At 36.5% G+C, this 15,562-nt stretch overlaps 1 protein-coding gene across 3 annotated transcripts in view; it reads left to right on the forward strand.

Annotated features, from left to right (window-relative positions):
- Nucleotides 1-15,562, forward strand: part of Gfrl (Glial cell line-derived neurotrophic family receptor-like) — an 861,280-nt gene that overhangs the window by 217,516 nt on the left and 628,202 nt on the right. The window lies entirely within an intron of this gene.

The following is a 15,562-nucleotide window of genomic DNA, read 5'->3' on the forward strand; positions in this document are numbered from 1 at the left end:
GGAACGGTTACAGCTCGCTGACCACGATACAGTACTTGTCTGCTCCTCAACAGCCCTCTGTTTATGAGCGTAACACGCTAGTTCAGAGGGCGCCCCTATACTTTGTCCCAAATATCTCTGGAGCAAGTGAACGAAAACAAAACAAATCTCTGTGCAAGTAGTGACGCGAAACGACTCCACCCATGAACACGTGAGAGGGAATGGGATTGCGTGGAGGGGGAAACCGACTGCAGTTACCAGCCTTCTCAGCATCGTTTACTGCTTTCGTCTGCTCACTTGATTTTTCTCTTCTCTGCCGCTATGCCCGCCTTGCTCCAGAGATAACCGATACAGGGCTTAAGCATGCGCAATCACTCTGCAATTCTAATCATTTGCATGTTTTACTCTTCTTTGTATTTCCTGTAACTTTCACGTATTTACCACCATACGTTCATAGTGCTGCATTTTTCACAAACAGTATACTATAGTGTACTTGAAATATTGAAGTAACACTTGTTAACAGTTCTCAAAAAATTTAAACCAATGACTGTTATATTTTCCCACCAATTGCTGCAAATGCTTTACTTTTTCGCTCTTATTTCTGACTTGGTTCTACAAATTTTGAAGTAACTTGACATATTTAAAATATTCCACCACGTAATTTTTTTAAAATTTAAATAAGCAATTTGTTTATCGAAGTTGAGCTGGAGTTGTGCATGAATACATTTAAATAAAACTACTTTTCATCTAGCATGGAAGTGGTATAATAAGGTGAAGAAGTGTCAATTTGCTCAGACAAGTTTCATCTCGTAGACGATTCCATCAGCCTTACCAGTCCTACTACTGCTAATAATAATAATTATAATAATAATACGTCTGAAATATGAAAATATGTGTTACCGGACAGAGGTTCCAAATGCCTTTCTCTTTGTCAATCTCATCTCGGGCTTCATATGTTTTCCATGGCTGCTAAAAGTGAATGTTATGTGATTAGCACAGCGCTCAAGCAATCTTTACCAGACCACCAACAATGGTTATTCCCAGGTGTCCATTGATGAGAGGCTGGGCAGGCCTGAGGGCCTCTTGTGGAAGGAAGAATTTCCATATGGCATAACCAATACCAGAAATCCAACAGAAGTCTATAGTTACCATTAATACAAGAATATATATAGTCCCTTTGTTATGTCTGAATAATTGATTGATTTATATGACTTAGCTTTTCTGCCACCTTTGTTTAATCGCGAGGATGATTAATGTTGACGATATAATATTGATGAAAGGATAATCGTCAGCACTCACGGAGAGCACACGACACAAGTCACACAGAGGATACTCGTTGTTAGTCCAGACCCAAGAGTCTCGTTAGTCTGCTAAATGCAGTCCAGGGTGTAATACGTGGAAGAAACGTTGACATTTGGTTATGTGTGAATAATCACATTGTAAAAAACGACTTAGATTTAAAACAACTTTACGTACTATATCTTAGATTCTACGTGTTTTATTACATAGAACAGGATGAAACTCTGGAACAATAACCTCAGTTCGATTAAAAAGACGTGTGACTCATATTATTTCACGAATGTTCTTGACTTGTTCCCGTTTTATTTTTCTCGTTTTCGGTGCCATCCCTAGACCCTCGAGGCAGATTGAAATTCGTTTTTCACATCTTCATTGTTGTAAAAAATCTTCACATGTTATTGAATTGTTACTCTGAAATATAGACTAGCTACGATGCGAGTTTTAGGTTGATTCTTTGGGGAAATAATGTCTGTAAGAATGGTGCTTTGTATGGCCTCACACATTACAGCCTAAGTTTCGTGGTTCGAATCCCACTTTAAAATGTTCGTCCAGTTAACTTATCTGTACATAAAGTGGACTTAAACTAAACAAAAGAAACATCGTCGTGTTTATCCTAAAAGACCGGATACGACGTAAAATATGAAAAATACAAATGGCATTACAAATTAGCAAGACTGTAGCAATATATACCAGATGAATTATAATTGCCATATTTGCTATATTATGCCAGTACTCAGTTTTATTGATGTATGCCCAAGCCATAGTTTAACCTCAGCTGAAAACAGTATTATATACACTGCATTACTTCTCAGATTTTATTATTGATGCTCTTGTGTTTTAAATCTAATTATAATTGGCTGTTTGTTTAGCATTTTAGCATAGTGTTACGTTTAGGTCGTTTCGCCGGCCTAACATCTTGGCTACGATTTGATTTGATTTTGATTTGATTTGATTTGATTTAGTTTATTTTACTTCGCGTTTTGTGCCTCTTGGCTAATTTGCAAAGATGGGGATGAGTGATGAAATGATGAAATTGATGAATGGACATTCACAAACAACCAAGCCCGACCGGAATTCGAACCCGGGACCCTTGGCGTCGCAGCGCGATGTGCTAACCACTCGGCCACAGGGTCGGGCATCTTGGCTACGAGAAGGGTTTAAACGTGAGAAGAGGGAATATAATTAATGCTCCTTTGTCCTTTACCTATTTATTATGCACAGGCCGAACAGGTAAGAGGGTGAACACGCCTGAGCCGGGTTTGAACTACTAAACATCGATACTTAAATTACTAGTGTCATCATTGTACCTGATCTGGTCCTTTGGCTTGGTCGCGTCGGCGCCGTGTGGTCCGTTGACGGTGTGTACTTTGGGCACTTACCAACCTTTGCACGGTCACACTCAAGGAGTCGCACCGCTTAGGCAACTAGCTTCCGACTCTCTCAGCTACCGGGGACTTGTTTGGTGTTGGCTGATTTAGCATTTAATCCGGGCTCGTGACAATAGCTTGTTTGTTTAACATAAATCTAAATCTGACAATTGAGTCCCTGGTACATCCCATAGATAGTACATCACAGTTTCCCTCATTTGTAATTTCTGAACCTATCTGGTCCAACCAGTATCATGCATCGGTGTGTAAGTGATGACCTTCGCAGAAGACACCCAAAAGTGAACTTCACTTCCACGTACACACAGAAAACATCAAATCTATGGTGTATACACATTTATCCAGGTCTCACCGAGTGGACTTAAAACACCAACTCAACTTAAACACATCCATTGATGCAATCAAGTGTTATTTTACTTTTTAACTTTGCCAGAAGTGAATTTTACAGTTTGATACATTTTTGTAGGTCGTTTGTAAAGGTAACGCTGATGTACATCATATGATGCAAGTGAGTATTTCTTTCTGTATAGAGCTGTACTTAAATGCATTGACTGATGCGTTTTCTTATACACCTTTCTCGATTATGCATTTAACATTTGGTCGGAACTACAGACTTAATGCATATTTTGTTTCAATTGATGCATTTACTTTTCTGTGTTTAGTACACCCTGGACTGTATTTTGCAAACTAATGAGGCTCTGGCGTCTGTGAGAGTTGTGTTGTGTCCTGTCCATGTACGTTTGTTGTTTTTCTCTCATCAACCAACAGTGGTAGAAAAACGAAGTAAAATGATACAAACATTTAAGTATGTATCAATAGAATCGTCTAAGTTTATACGTAGTTTTTTTTTTTTTTAACGCAGAAGTATATCCTCGCAGCAAGCTACTTTCTTTTACACCTAACGCTCTTCCACCCTGGGAAGAGCAACTGAGATCATATCGCATGGAAATGAATATTTGATAATTTCGCACATGTCCACATTCTAAAACGACGTCGTCGCAATTTGAGAATCGCTTTCCATGCTCGTTGTTTCTCCTTCCATCCATACCCATCTCTCCGATCGAGCTCAGGTTGGTGTAATAGGGCAGATGGAGGAGGACGGGGTGGAGGGGGTTGGGGGTTGGTTGACTGGCAAGCTAGCTTCGCTCAGCCCGCCTGCCCAATTCTCGGATAGGAGGAATCCGGGAAAGCCATTACCGGATCCCGGTTGAATAATGCGGCCTGAATTGGCTCCACCACCCTACCGTCATATGCTCCTGTTCTAGTTCTTCTCAGCAACGCAACTGACACGCACGACGGTGGAAAAAAAGGGAAAGTAAGCATGCAAGGTAGTGGCTTCCTTTATTTACTCCCCTTCACATTCCTTGCGGGACATAACTGTATTGTTTGTTGATCTTTAATGTCGCTCCGCGCAGACGAGCGACGGAAGGGAATACACCCGGGAAAACCCATGAAAGAGAACGTAAGGGAAAAAGAAGATGTACTGTAAGGACAAAAGAGGAGAAAAGGGACAGAGAGCAGGAGAAACAAGAAGTACCCGAGAGGACATTATTTTTCCGTCCTCCTCGGTAAAATTTATTTTTCGAAAGAAGCCTTGATTCAAGCAGAAACACTCAGTGCATTTTTTCCATCGTTTGAGATAAAGTGTCTCCAGACGGGAATATACTGAAGTATACCAGTTCCTTTAAGAATGAAGGATTCATATACAGGAAATGAATTTATTTTAAGAGAAAGGCCAGGATGTATATTCCAGTCACTTTCAATAAGACACATCTCTTTCCATTATTAATATTTATGGTAAATGTTTTACTTCAGAATTCCTGGAATTTAAAGCTCGTTGAAAGAATCGATTAGAGTCACTGAATATCTTTAATATAAACAGTTAAGAGAATTAGAACAAAACTGTGCACCACTTCTGTGTTCTCATTTTTTTTCTCTCGTTGTTCAAAAGACTCACTCGTTCCTCTAAGTTCTCCCGCGCACCAAAATGGAAAAAAAATGTAATTTTCTTTCTTCCTCGGTCAAGGAACAAAAATTTTCATGTAAAAATATGTATGTACTACTGTTTAGAAACAATTTAACGAAATAACTGCAAAAGTTTCTAGATGCCAAAATAATGAATAGTATCGAAACTGGTCAGTTTGTACTCCTTTTGAGATACTCAATCAAGAACTCCCTCGTAAATTTTAACAAATGTCTTTTTCGATATTGTGACGGAAATTTTTGTAGGAAAATGTTATAAAAGTATGTTTTCTATTTGAAATGAAAAAGAATATTAAATTTGAAAATATTAAAGTTTCTTTGAGAACATACAGACACCTCTTGCAACTTCATATTGGGCATAACATGTTTAAAGTAGTATAAAACATTATTGGTACATAATGTTAGCAAAATGAATAAAGCATACAAGAGGAGAATACAGAGTTAAAATCCCACATATTTTGCAAACTTATAGTTACTAAAAATCATTTTTATACAGAGAAAATACTCAATAAATAATATTTAAGATCCTTGTATCCTTGTAATGTAAGGCATTGTTGTCATAAGTATCAAAAATATATAGTGGGTTAACGAAATGTATGTGGTTCGATATGAAGCTACACTCCGGGATTATGGTCGATTATGTAGTCTCTCCTTTAATTTGCGAAGGACTCTACAAGCTTATTATTACATATAAAAATCAAGATCAGTTGTAGACTCATATTTCAGATCGCCTTTCAACCTCGCAATCGGCAGACTCTGTTAACTTGAGGCTTGCTATCGTTAAGAGAAACAGGCTCAACTGGACACTCTCTCCCCCTAAGCTTCGACATTCCATGTGAAAACACAGCATGTTGGCAAATACGAAGAGAGTTATCTAATTTTATATTTTTTTAATCTTGAAAATCAAGAGCAATTATGCATGCAAGAAAGGTGGTTTGGCTAAGGAGCTGGGTGTAAAGTAATCCTTTTCACTTTCCACAGACTAAATTAAGAGAATTTCAAGAATTTTTATTGAAAAGTAAATGTATTAGAATACGTTTGGAGAAGATATTTTTTTTAGGAAATTGATTGAAATATATTCATGAAAAGATACAAAAGCAGATTTCAATAAACAATTTAATACCAAACAAGCTAAAATGAGAGCCTTACTTGAACGAATTTTGAAATGGTGCATTTTTATTGCGGAGGGGGGGGGATCATCAATAATGCAAACTGCTTACCATCAGTTGCATGTTCCAGATAAGTCCTTCATATGCAGCTTATTTCCCATCGTATGTAGCAAATCACAGTGAAGTGTATTTTCTTTGAGGAATCCGTTTACTCAAAAAGATGAATGTTTCCTGTTTTCCCTGTTTTTATTCTTATATTTCGAAACTTTCGAAACCTTTAAATAGGTTTGTAGACTGATTTTGATTTTGGAGGAGGGAAAGACTCATCAGAGAGTATAGTGCCAGAAAGAGAAAACATTGTCATAATCAGTATCTTAACTTCATTTTTACCAAGGCCTTATACTCTATCCCGGGAATCTGTGGAGCAGGGCCGCTCTTAAAGGTAGAGAAGGGGATAAAGCAAGTGGGCGAAGCGAAGCTTTACACGCTGCTGCAAATGTCTAGTAGCTGCAGTCGCATTTCGCCCTCCACGAATTTTCGTTCCCTCTCATGTGTTCATTGTTCGAGCCATCTCGAGTCACTACTTGCTCAGAGACTAGTTTTCGTTCGCTCGCTCCAAAAATTCCCGGGACAGTATAGAATCTTTCACGAGAAATTGAGACGTCACTTAGCATGGTAAAACCTAACCTTACATAGCATGTCAGACCAGTCCGTTGTGAAACATTGCGCTAGTCAGCTACTTTACGGTTCATGACATGCCAAGTGTGATATGTCATTTTGTTGTGAAACCTTCTTCAAGGAGTCTCGTCTGGCAGAGCATATAGAACATTTGGCAAAGCAAGTGGTAACGTGAGGACCATTGTCACTCTATGGAATCGGTAAACACTTTATGCAAGGACTGCTTCATGCTAAACAAATTATGGTTCTGTAACTACTCCTTGTTCATGCTAAACTCCAAGCGCAAACAAGGAGTACAGGAATACAGGTGATGCGTCTCTTGTGCAACAGTCTGCTCTATCTATCCAAAGGAGGAAGACGGTTTGAAAGCAAACGGGAGAACTAACGTCAAAGTTATGTTGATTTTACCTGAAGTACCAAAGGACTAGGTGATTTGCTCTGTGGTTCAAAGTTTGCGTTTACAGTATTGACTGGAATTGGGCAATGACAAATCATTTCAAAAATCAATCTTCGTAATGAAACATCGAGGCAGCAAGCCAGTAGTATAAATGTTGCACAGGAACCGTGTGATTGATTCTGCATTTCAATTCACTATCTACACTTCCATAAAATATAATTTTTGCTCGAAATGAAGGATTTGTTTGAACTTTTCATTACTGATTTTTTTACGACACTTATTGCATGCACATATCGTGTGTTAAGAAATAAATGTATTATAATTTCATGTTTTCATAATATACAATTTATGTATTAAATTTCAGCGAATATGAAGTAACCATGTTGCGTATTCTCTTATCTTTATTGCAGAATTCTCCAATATCATAATGGGTTCTGGTATCGCAACTTTTGCGCTGTCTGGGTGGTTCGATTACCAATATGAGATTGCGGAAGAAAAGGAATTATCTACAATTATTTTGTACTGTTTGAAGGACTTACCCTATCTTCGCTTTGTAATCAAGATAACCTGGATTCGATATCCGGTGGAGTCACATAGTGGCTCAGATTCCACTTTAAACTGTAGATTTAGTCCCGGTTAGTTTATCTGCGCATACAGTGAACATAAACTCGTATTGCTTGACGTTTCTGCCAATTCGATTCCCGGTAGAGTTACACGTTTCAAATCAAATGCTGAATACACAATTCGAGTACAAAATAGATTTAAAATAAACTCTGATTAATTTTTCCACCAGTAGATGCAATAAAAAGAGAACAAACAAACTCCTCTAAATGCTTTGTTAACACGTATTAGTCTTCGGCATTGGAAACGTGCGGATTCTTTCATGTGTCACCGACTTCTGTGTTGGAGTTGTTGACACAGCGCGCTACGACGTCAGAGATTCCTGGTTCGAATCTCGGTCTGAGCATGGGTGTGCTTTATGTGTGTCCCTTCATCAAAACCATCATATCATCACTCGCTGACCTCCGTGGCGGAGTGGTTAGCACGGCGCACTACGACGGCCTTAAGCTTCGTAAATCTAGCGTAGTTAGAGGTTTGAGAACAATTACATAGCTCGATATGGCACTTGTAACATAGGAAAAATTAAGTTTTCGTCAACAATTCTCAATTACGTTAACCAATTTGACTCAAATGAAATAAAATGCTACTCCTTGCAGGTACATAGCAACTACATGAATTCTAAGTGAATTTGCCACAGTTTTATGGTGTTAACAAAATAGATGACCTTATGCTTCTTCCCAATATCATAAAACACACACACACAGATGTGTCATTGACACATAAAACATTGATTGATAAGGTATATTTTACTTAGCTTTTCTGCCAATTTTTGGCTAATCGCGAAGATGATGATGAGTGATAGATGATTGATAGATTTATTTGGTTTGGTTTATTTTACTTCGCTTATCTTCCAGTTTTGACTAATCGCAAAGTTGAGGATGAGTGTTGATACGATGCAATTGATGAAGAGACACTCACAATGAGCACTTATGACGAGGCCGAGATTTAAACGCGAAACTCCTGGACAATTCACACATCAAATTAAGGCATGACTTGAACTGGACTTCGGTAATTTTGCACTTTGAAATACAGTGTCAGATTGATGCGGAGCGGGGCGGGAGAAGTTTACAGGGTGTACATAAAATAATATATTAGTTTCAACATTTTTTTTTATTTCTCGTAACGACGGGGTATGAGAACAAATGTTACATTGGATGAAAGAAGAATTATCCAAGTTTGTACAACTTACATTGCAAATGTTCAATGTGCGATTCCTTGGTGTCACGGCATACAACAGTCCATATCCTGCCACTCTCGTAACAACATGTCTGATGTGAATGACTGAATGGCTGAAATAATCCGGTTTCTCAATTTAGGCAGATAGGTCGGTAGTGGTGTCACGTAAACATGGTATTTCACAAATCCGCCAAGAAAGAAATCATGTAGGGTGCGGTCGGTAGAACGTGGCGGCCACAGCAGATAAGCAGAATGTGGGGAGTCGCCATTTCTCGACAGTGGTTTTGCCCGCGGCACTGAGGGAAAGTACGTCACGGACACTGCCGGCTTGTAACGATTCCATCATTGAAAGTCAATGTATTCATTACAAGCCGGTAGTGTGAGTGTTTTAAGAAAATCTTTCACAGTTATTCTTTCATCCAATGTAACATTTGTTTTCATACCCCGTCGCTGCAAGGACTAAAAAAATGGAACTGCTATATTCTTTATGTAAAAAAGGTAAAGTGGTCCCCTGTGCTTAGCACCACGTCATGAAGGCGTATAGGGGGTGTGGGGGTAACGCCCCACACTTTCTTGATCCGGTATTCTTTGTCTACACCCTGTATATTCTTTTGACGAGGCTAACTGCCTTTTTGGACTTTAAAGCTTTTGAGCTGATGTTCGTATGGTATCCAGATACTTCGAGAGACTGGTGTTGTACTGCATTTGTAAAATACAACCTGCGCTGTTTATTGCATATTCATTTCAATTCAAATAAATATAAAATTTACAGCTCTTATATAACTTTATATATTTTCGTTATTCATGTAATCAATATTTGGGAAGAAGAAAATTAATTTTTAAAACAGGGTTTTATATATAAATTGATGTATTTTCACTTGTAAAATTGATTGATTTGATTTGATTGATTGGTTTGGTTTATTTTGCTTGACTTTTCTGTCACTAATCGCGAAGATGAAGATGAGTGATGACGTGATGAAATTGGTGAGGTACACTCACAAAGAGCACCCGTGCTCAAACCGGGATTCGAACCCGGAACCCCTGGCGTTGTAGCGTTAGCGTTGTAGCGCTAACTTCTCCGCACGGCGATCGCTTTCACTTCTAAAATATCACAAAAGGTAACAGCATTGCTGAAGTTGGAAAACGATTTTTAATCAATACAAAGATAAACTATGCATCTAAGTCTTATATTACTTAACTATATTTATTCCTAACGCTCTTTAACTTTTATGATCAGTTCAGTATGAAACGCGGAATTGTTTACTCCAATGAAATATATGAGTAAATATGAACAAAATGTTTTCAAACTGCGCTCGAAAATTGAAAAATTGATATAATAATTCGGATGGTATTTCTCTAATAACCAACGGAAGTGATTTTTATTACCATTAATGCTTTTCGAATTATCCCTGCACTAGAATGTTAGTTTGACTGCCGCGTTGGGAACGAATGAAAAATTTTCCCCGTGATGGGGAACAGTTCACTAGAGGATATTCCATGGAGAGAATTTGTAGATGGAGATTGTAATCGTACTGGGTTGAGGACAGACAAACTTCTATCACAAAAATAACTAGATTACAGGAACTCTCGGTCCCAACGTCTTGATTTTCTTCATCTGGCTCAAACTCTGACTAGAATGTAACGAAGAACACGCTTCCTATAAAAAGAAGCCAAAAGTGAGAAAGTTTTTTTTAATGAATTTGAATTTTGTAGGGAGTGAGGTTTTGATTTAAGAGCAGTGGAGGTATTGAAATGTGATACTATTTATTTCACTCATCCATAACTAAAGTATACTTTAAGTATACGTCTTTAGAGTACTATTTATCAGAAATCACTAACCAATGATTAAGAGAGCATGTAAATAGATTTTGCTACTGAATTAACATTTCTGTATAGGGGCGGTGTCAAGGGTTGGTCAGAGTGGTCCACCCTCTCAAAATGAAGTGGGCTCCCCTTTGGTAATATGATACATTATTAATTATGATGCTGAATTTCCGTAATGACCTGCGAGAATTGTGAAGTCAGATACAGAATTTTAGGAGGGCATATTTTGTTTTGAGAACTATGGTATTATTCGTAAAATGTGCGTTAAATATTATAACAAGATAACAGAATTGAATTTTGGAAAATACAAATATATAATGCAAACGTTTCACAAAACTTGGTTTATTTATATTATAATTAAAGCTAATTGCATTTACTATTGCACTTTTCCTTGAATTTTATTGATCCTTTCTTGGTTCGGAATAAATGCAATATCCCACAAATATACGTATGTCAATATACTGTAAGTTTCTTTATAGCATTCAAAATAGTGTTAGTTTCATTGTATTTTAGTACTCACGTCATATGTTGTGTAAACTTGTGAGTGCAAATTAGTTAAATTTGTTAGGAACCAAATCACTACAGCGTAAAACAATCTCATTTTATAATTTTATTTTTAAAAAATATATGTATGATGATTGTTTCGATATTTTTCTTTTAAAACAAATGTGATCTAAAAATCAATGAAATGACATATCTGTGTGGCAGTTTAATGTGCTGAATTACAAACATTAAGATGTTTGTGAGTGTCCGTTCGTCAATTTCATCACATCATCACTCATCTCCATCTTCGCAAATTAGCCAAAAGTGGTACAAAAGCGAAGTAAAATAAGGAAATCATTCAATTAATCAATTAAGATATTCCAATTACAAAATTACTCTCTGATAATCTGTGGAGGTAGGAAAATCTAGTCACTGATTGAACAGAATATAATTTTCAGAAATTTGCTGGATTTATTCACCTACGTACAGATCTTGAAATAAAGATTACACAACATTGCAAAATTATGGAAAGCTTAAGTCATTCACTTACTTTTCAATATGTCATCATTGATTAAGAATTGTGTTTCCAACTTTTCTTGAAATTTATTTATGCGCTCTGTGTCTATTAATTTTCCTGCATAATCAGTAGTCGAGCTCAATATTTTATTCATAGGCTTGAAAATATATTCGAATCACATTTATGCAATGAGACATATTAGTGTATGTTCGGTTGATTATGATGCAGAATATTTGTTTATTCCGATAATTTTGTGTTTTCCATTTGTGTTATATAAAATGTTCGATCATAATGGCTATGCATTTAAGTTTAACCTTGTTACAAGTAAATTGAAAGAGTCAATGTGAAACAGTGAAACTAACTTTCCTTAGAGAAGATAGACAAATAGCCCATTTCCACATGGACAATGAGCTGGATCTTCGATCTTTGGAAGATACAAATGAGTAGGTAGTGTGCAACACTTCCCTGGAACTAAGTCTTGGACCGATTTTAGATGTCAGATAGCGCTATCATTAGCACTTGTCCGTCGTTCTGGCTAATACACTATAGTGTCTGAAGGGCTTTAATTGAATCATCAGTGGGGACCAGAATGTTGGGGGAGTGTTAGGACAGCCATGAAAATCTAACCTCCGGGCAAGAAAGTTCAACTACGCCAACCCCCCCCCCCCCCTTCTCTCTCTCCTGCTCCATCTCTTCTCTCCTCTTACTGACTTCGATCAGAGCTCGAAAATAGTGGAAAAGGCAACAGAAGAATGACTTTAGTTCCACCCCTACCTTCTTTACAGACTTCCAACTTTCTGATAAGCCGACTGCAGGTCCAATTCCAGGGTCTGTTCTGTCTTCATTCCCAATGAAACGGAAGTCAATTTCTTACTAGGGAAAGGGAGAGAAAAGAGAGACATTCAAAGATGTTCAGAAAGTCAATGAAGATGTTCAAGTGAACTTAACACTAATTTTTAAAAATATAGATAAGAAACACATATTCAAATATTTGGGAAAGCAACTGGGAATGATTCTTTACACAAATACCAAAGCGTTGGACGATTTATTTCAGAGCCATCGATTCCATCGCATACGTGATTTGCTAATTTATTTGAAGTGAATTGAACATCATCATATGCAATTATATGGAAATATTCAATATTTTATCGAAAGATATACCCGAAGGTGAAAATTATATATATTGTATACATATATATCTCTTAGAATTATCTACATGGTATCTAGCAAGTGAGTATTACGATGTTTTCAAGCCATAGATATAAACACAGTGTGACACCAACCCTTATTCCTTGTGGATGTTTATGCATCTTTTTGCGCATTTTTCATGTAGATTTATGCATACGTAAAACATGCATGTCATAAGATGACAAATTCAAAAGTTTGGGTTTTGTTTGAATTTCACTTTATGCACAGTTCAAAGTGTTATCAACTTATCAACAAAGTGTTATCAACTTTAATCAAAATTATTCATTGTTTTTATTTATCTTACTTTCATTCCTTGGGTAAGAATAATATTAAATTGAATTGCTACAAGATTTTTTTTTTCATTTTAAAAAGGTTATACATTTTTGTTCGGTACAACTGGAAGCTTCTTGCTGATCAAATTAAAAGTTTTGTATTTATGTCTGTTATGCAAAGAGAAGAACTACAACCTAGTATAAAATATTGCTTTCAGTCTATACCATAGGTTTTCAGCGAGAATTTCATTTCTGTAATTTTCATCGCAAGAGAAATTAAAGAATATCTTTGAATAACTTAAGTTAGCTACAGTCCTATTTGTAAATGAAATTTAACAGAATTTTGCCAAGTGTTGTGTATATATGTGAAATAATGACCATGTTTTTCATATTAAGATGTTTAAATACGGTGTGCATATGGAAAAATAAATAGTTTTATTAAAGTGAATGTTGTAACAAGTAAATTCAGTTCTGGAAATATCTCTCATATAGTGAGTAAGACTAATGCATGTTTTGTCTTTCTTCTTTACCAAAGTATCAATTTTTATTACCATTAGGAATATTAAGACATTTTTAGGAATTCATATAAAAGTAAAATTCTCTCCAAGTGCGTGACATGGAGGTATCGGTGCTACCCACCTTGTGTTAAAAGAACTGAAAATCCTTACGGCAAAATCTGGAAGAGTATGAAAAATGTAGTGATGTATGTAGTCAGAGGATCAACAAGTGAAACATTATTTTCTCAATCCCATAAGTGTGTGTGTGTGTGTGTGTGTGTGTGGGTGTGTGTGTGTGTGTATGTATGTATGTGTTTATATATATATATATATATATATATATATAATGTGTGTACATTAAACAATGAGTCTGTGCCAATCTCTCATTGTCCGGAAACTGAATGGATCTGAGACACTTAACATCAACCGTGAAATGAATAAAAATCAGGAAATCAATTAACTATCTTGAAAATAAGTTATCTTCTTAGTCATTTTTAATTGTACTGCATAAATATAATACATAATGAACAAATTAAAAGTTGTTAAATAAATTCACCTTGAACACAAAGAACTTCATCCGCTGTTCATTCCAATCATTTGTATCCTAAAGTTATTAAAAAAAACTTGCTATCGCTTTATGACTGTGACTATTTTCTTCAGTTCAGTTTATCTAGGGGATTGTTTTGCTCCTCAAGGAAAATACTGTGCCCCACTGGCCACTATGCAAAAATTCTGCGTGCACAACTGGACGTCACCATTTCAAAGGTTAATATAAAAGATTTACGACGATATTCTCCAGCAGTTCATTAATGATATTTTGGCTACTTTCCTGGAATCTATTAGCGCACGGTCAAGCCTCAATTTATTTCATTATTCAAGAAGACCTTCCTCGTATTCGCGAAGAGTGGTACATTTTATTCATCGAGTGGACGAGCGGCGGAGATACAAAACAAGAATCAGTGCATAACAAGACAGGAAATGGAATCAGTTCCTTTCGAAAGGGTCGTTCCTCAAGCCTCATTCCGTTCCCCCAGGTTTCTGTAGAAACGACTTGTCGGAACGTATAAAAACAGCAGTCTCAAGATTAGGGTTCCCCGAGTCTATGCTAATGTAATAAAACGCTACACGCTCTAATGCTTTACGTGGTGTCTTTCAATTAAGTCCGTACAATAGGCGTTCGCATTTGGGATCTGCGCAATTGATGGCTCCTTTTTATTCTGTTCAATTAAATCCCGGGAATAACTGAGGCTTTACAAAACATGGTTTAAAACGCACAATTGGAACTGAAGGGAGAAAGGCAAAATCCCATTGCACTTTCACTTTATGATGATTTTACATATTTTCACATTTAACTGCTGTTGCCAGCACCAACTCTCTTTAAATTCTTAAATGAAAAATTATGGAGCCAAAAAAGTGAAAACATAACTTTTCAGAAATATGATTTCGTTGTTATTTTCTTACTATTGTAGTTTCTTGTTGCATATTTATACCACAAGAATACCCGTGAGAAAGGAGATGAATCGGGTTGATACAGGAGCACAAAAAAGGATAATTGCAAATATCCATACCTTATCCGCTCCTATTACCCAGAATCGAGGTTTCGTTGAGTTGAGTATGTGGTAAGTGTTTTAAGTCCACTTATGCACAGTAATGTTAATCGGGACTAGACCTACAGTTTAAAGTGGGATCCAAGCCACTATGTGTCTCCCCCAGGTATCGAAACCGGGATCCCTTGATTACAAGTCGACGACGCACTACTGCGCCATCGGGGAGGCCATCGAGGTTTCGTATTTTATATCACAAGCCTATTTCACTTTCTTGGCAACAAAGATAAGCAGAATATTTCAAGTAAGAAATTTAAAACTTCCAGTTACTAGGACAAAACCGACTGTAAAGTTTCACGTTAGATATTAATCACACAAATAAAATTTACAACAAATACATAAAAGGATAATAAAAATTATTGAAATTTGTTTAGTTAAATTTTTAAAAAAACCTGCTTCAAATCTAAAACAATAATAAAAATATATTTTCATAGTAATGTTTTAGGAATCGTGATTATTTTGTAAGATTTTGTTTGTTACAGAAAGTTAGTTCCGCGTTTGTATTCATAGCAAAACGTACAGTCTTTAAGTTATTTTAAGTACTCCCTTT

Source organism: Lepisma saccharinum, chromosome 2 (genome assembly GCF_977018435.1).
Source record: "Lepisma saccharinum chromosome 2, izLepSacc3.1, whole genome shotgun sequence".
In the NCBI taxonomy this organism is placed as follows: Eukaryota; Metazoa; Arthropoda; class Insecta; order Zygentoma; family Lepismatidae; genus Lepisma; species Lepisma saccharinum.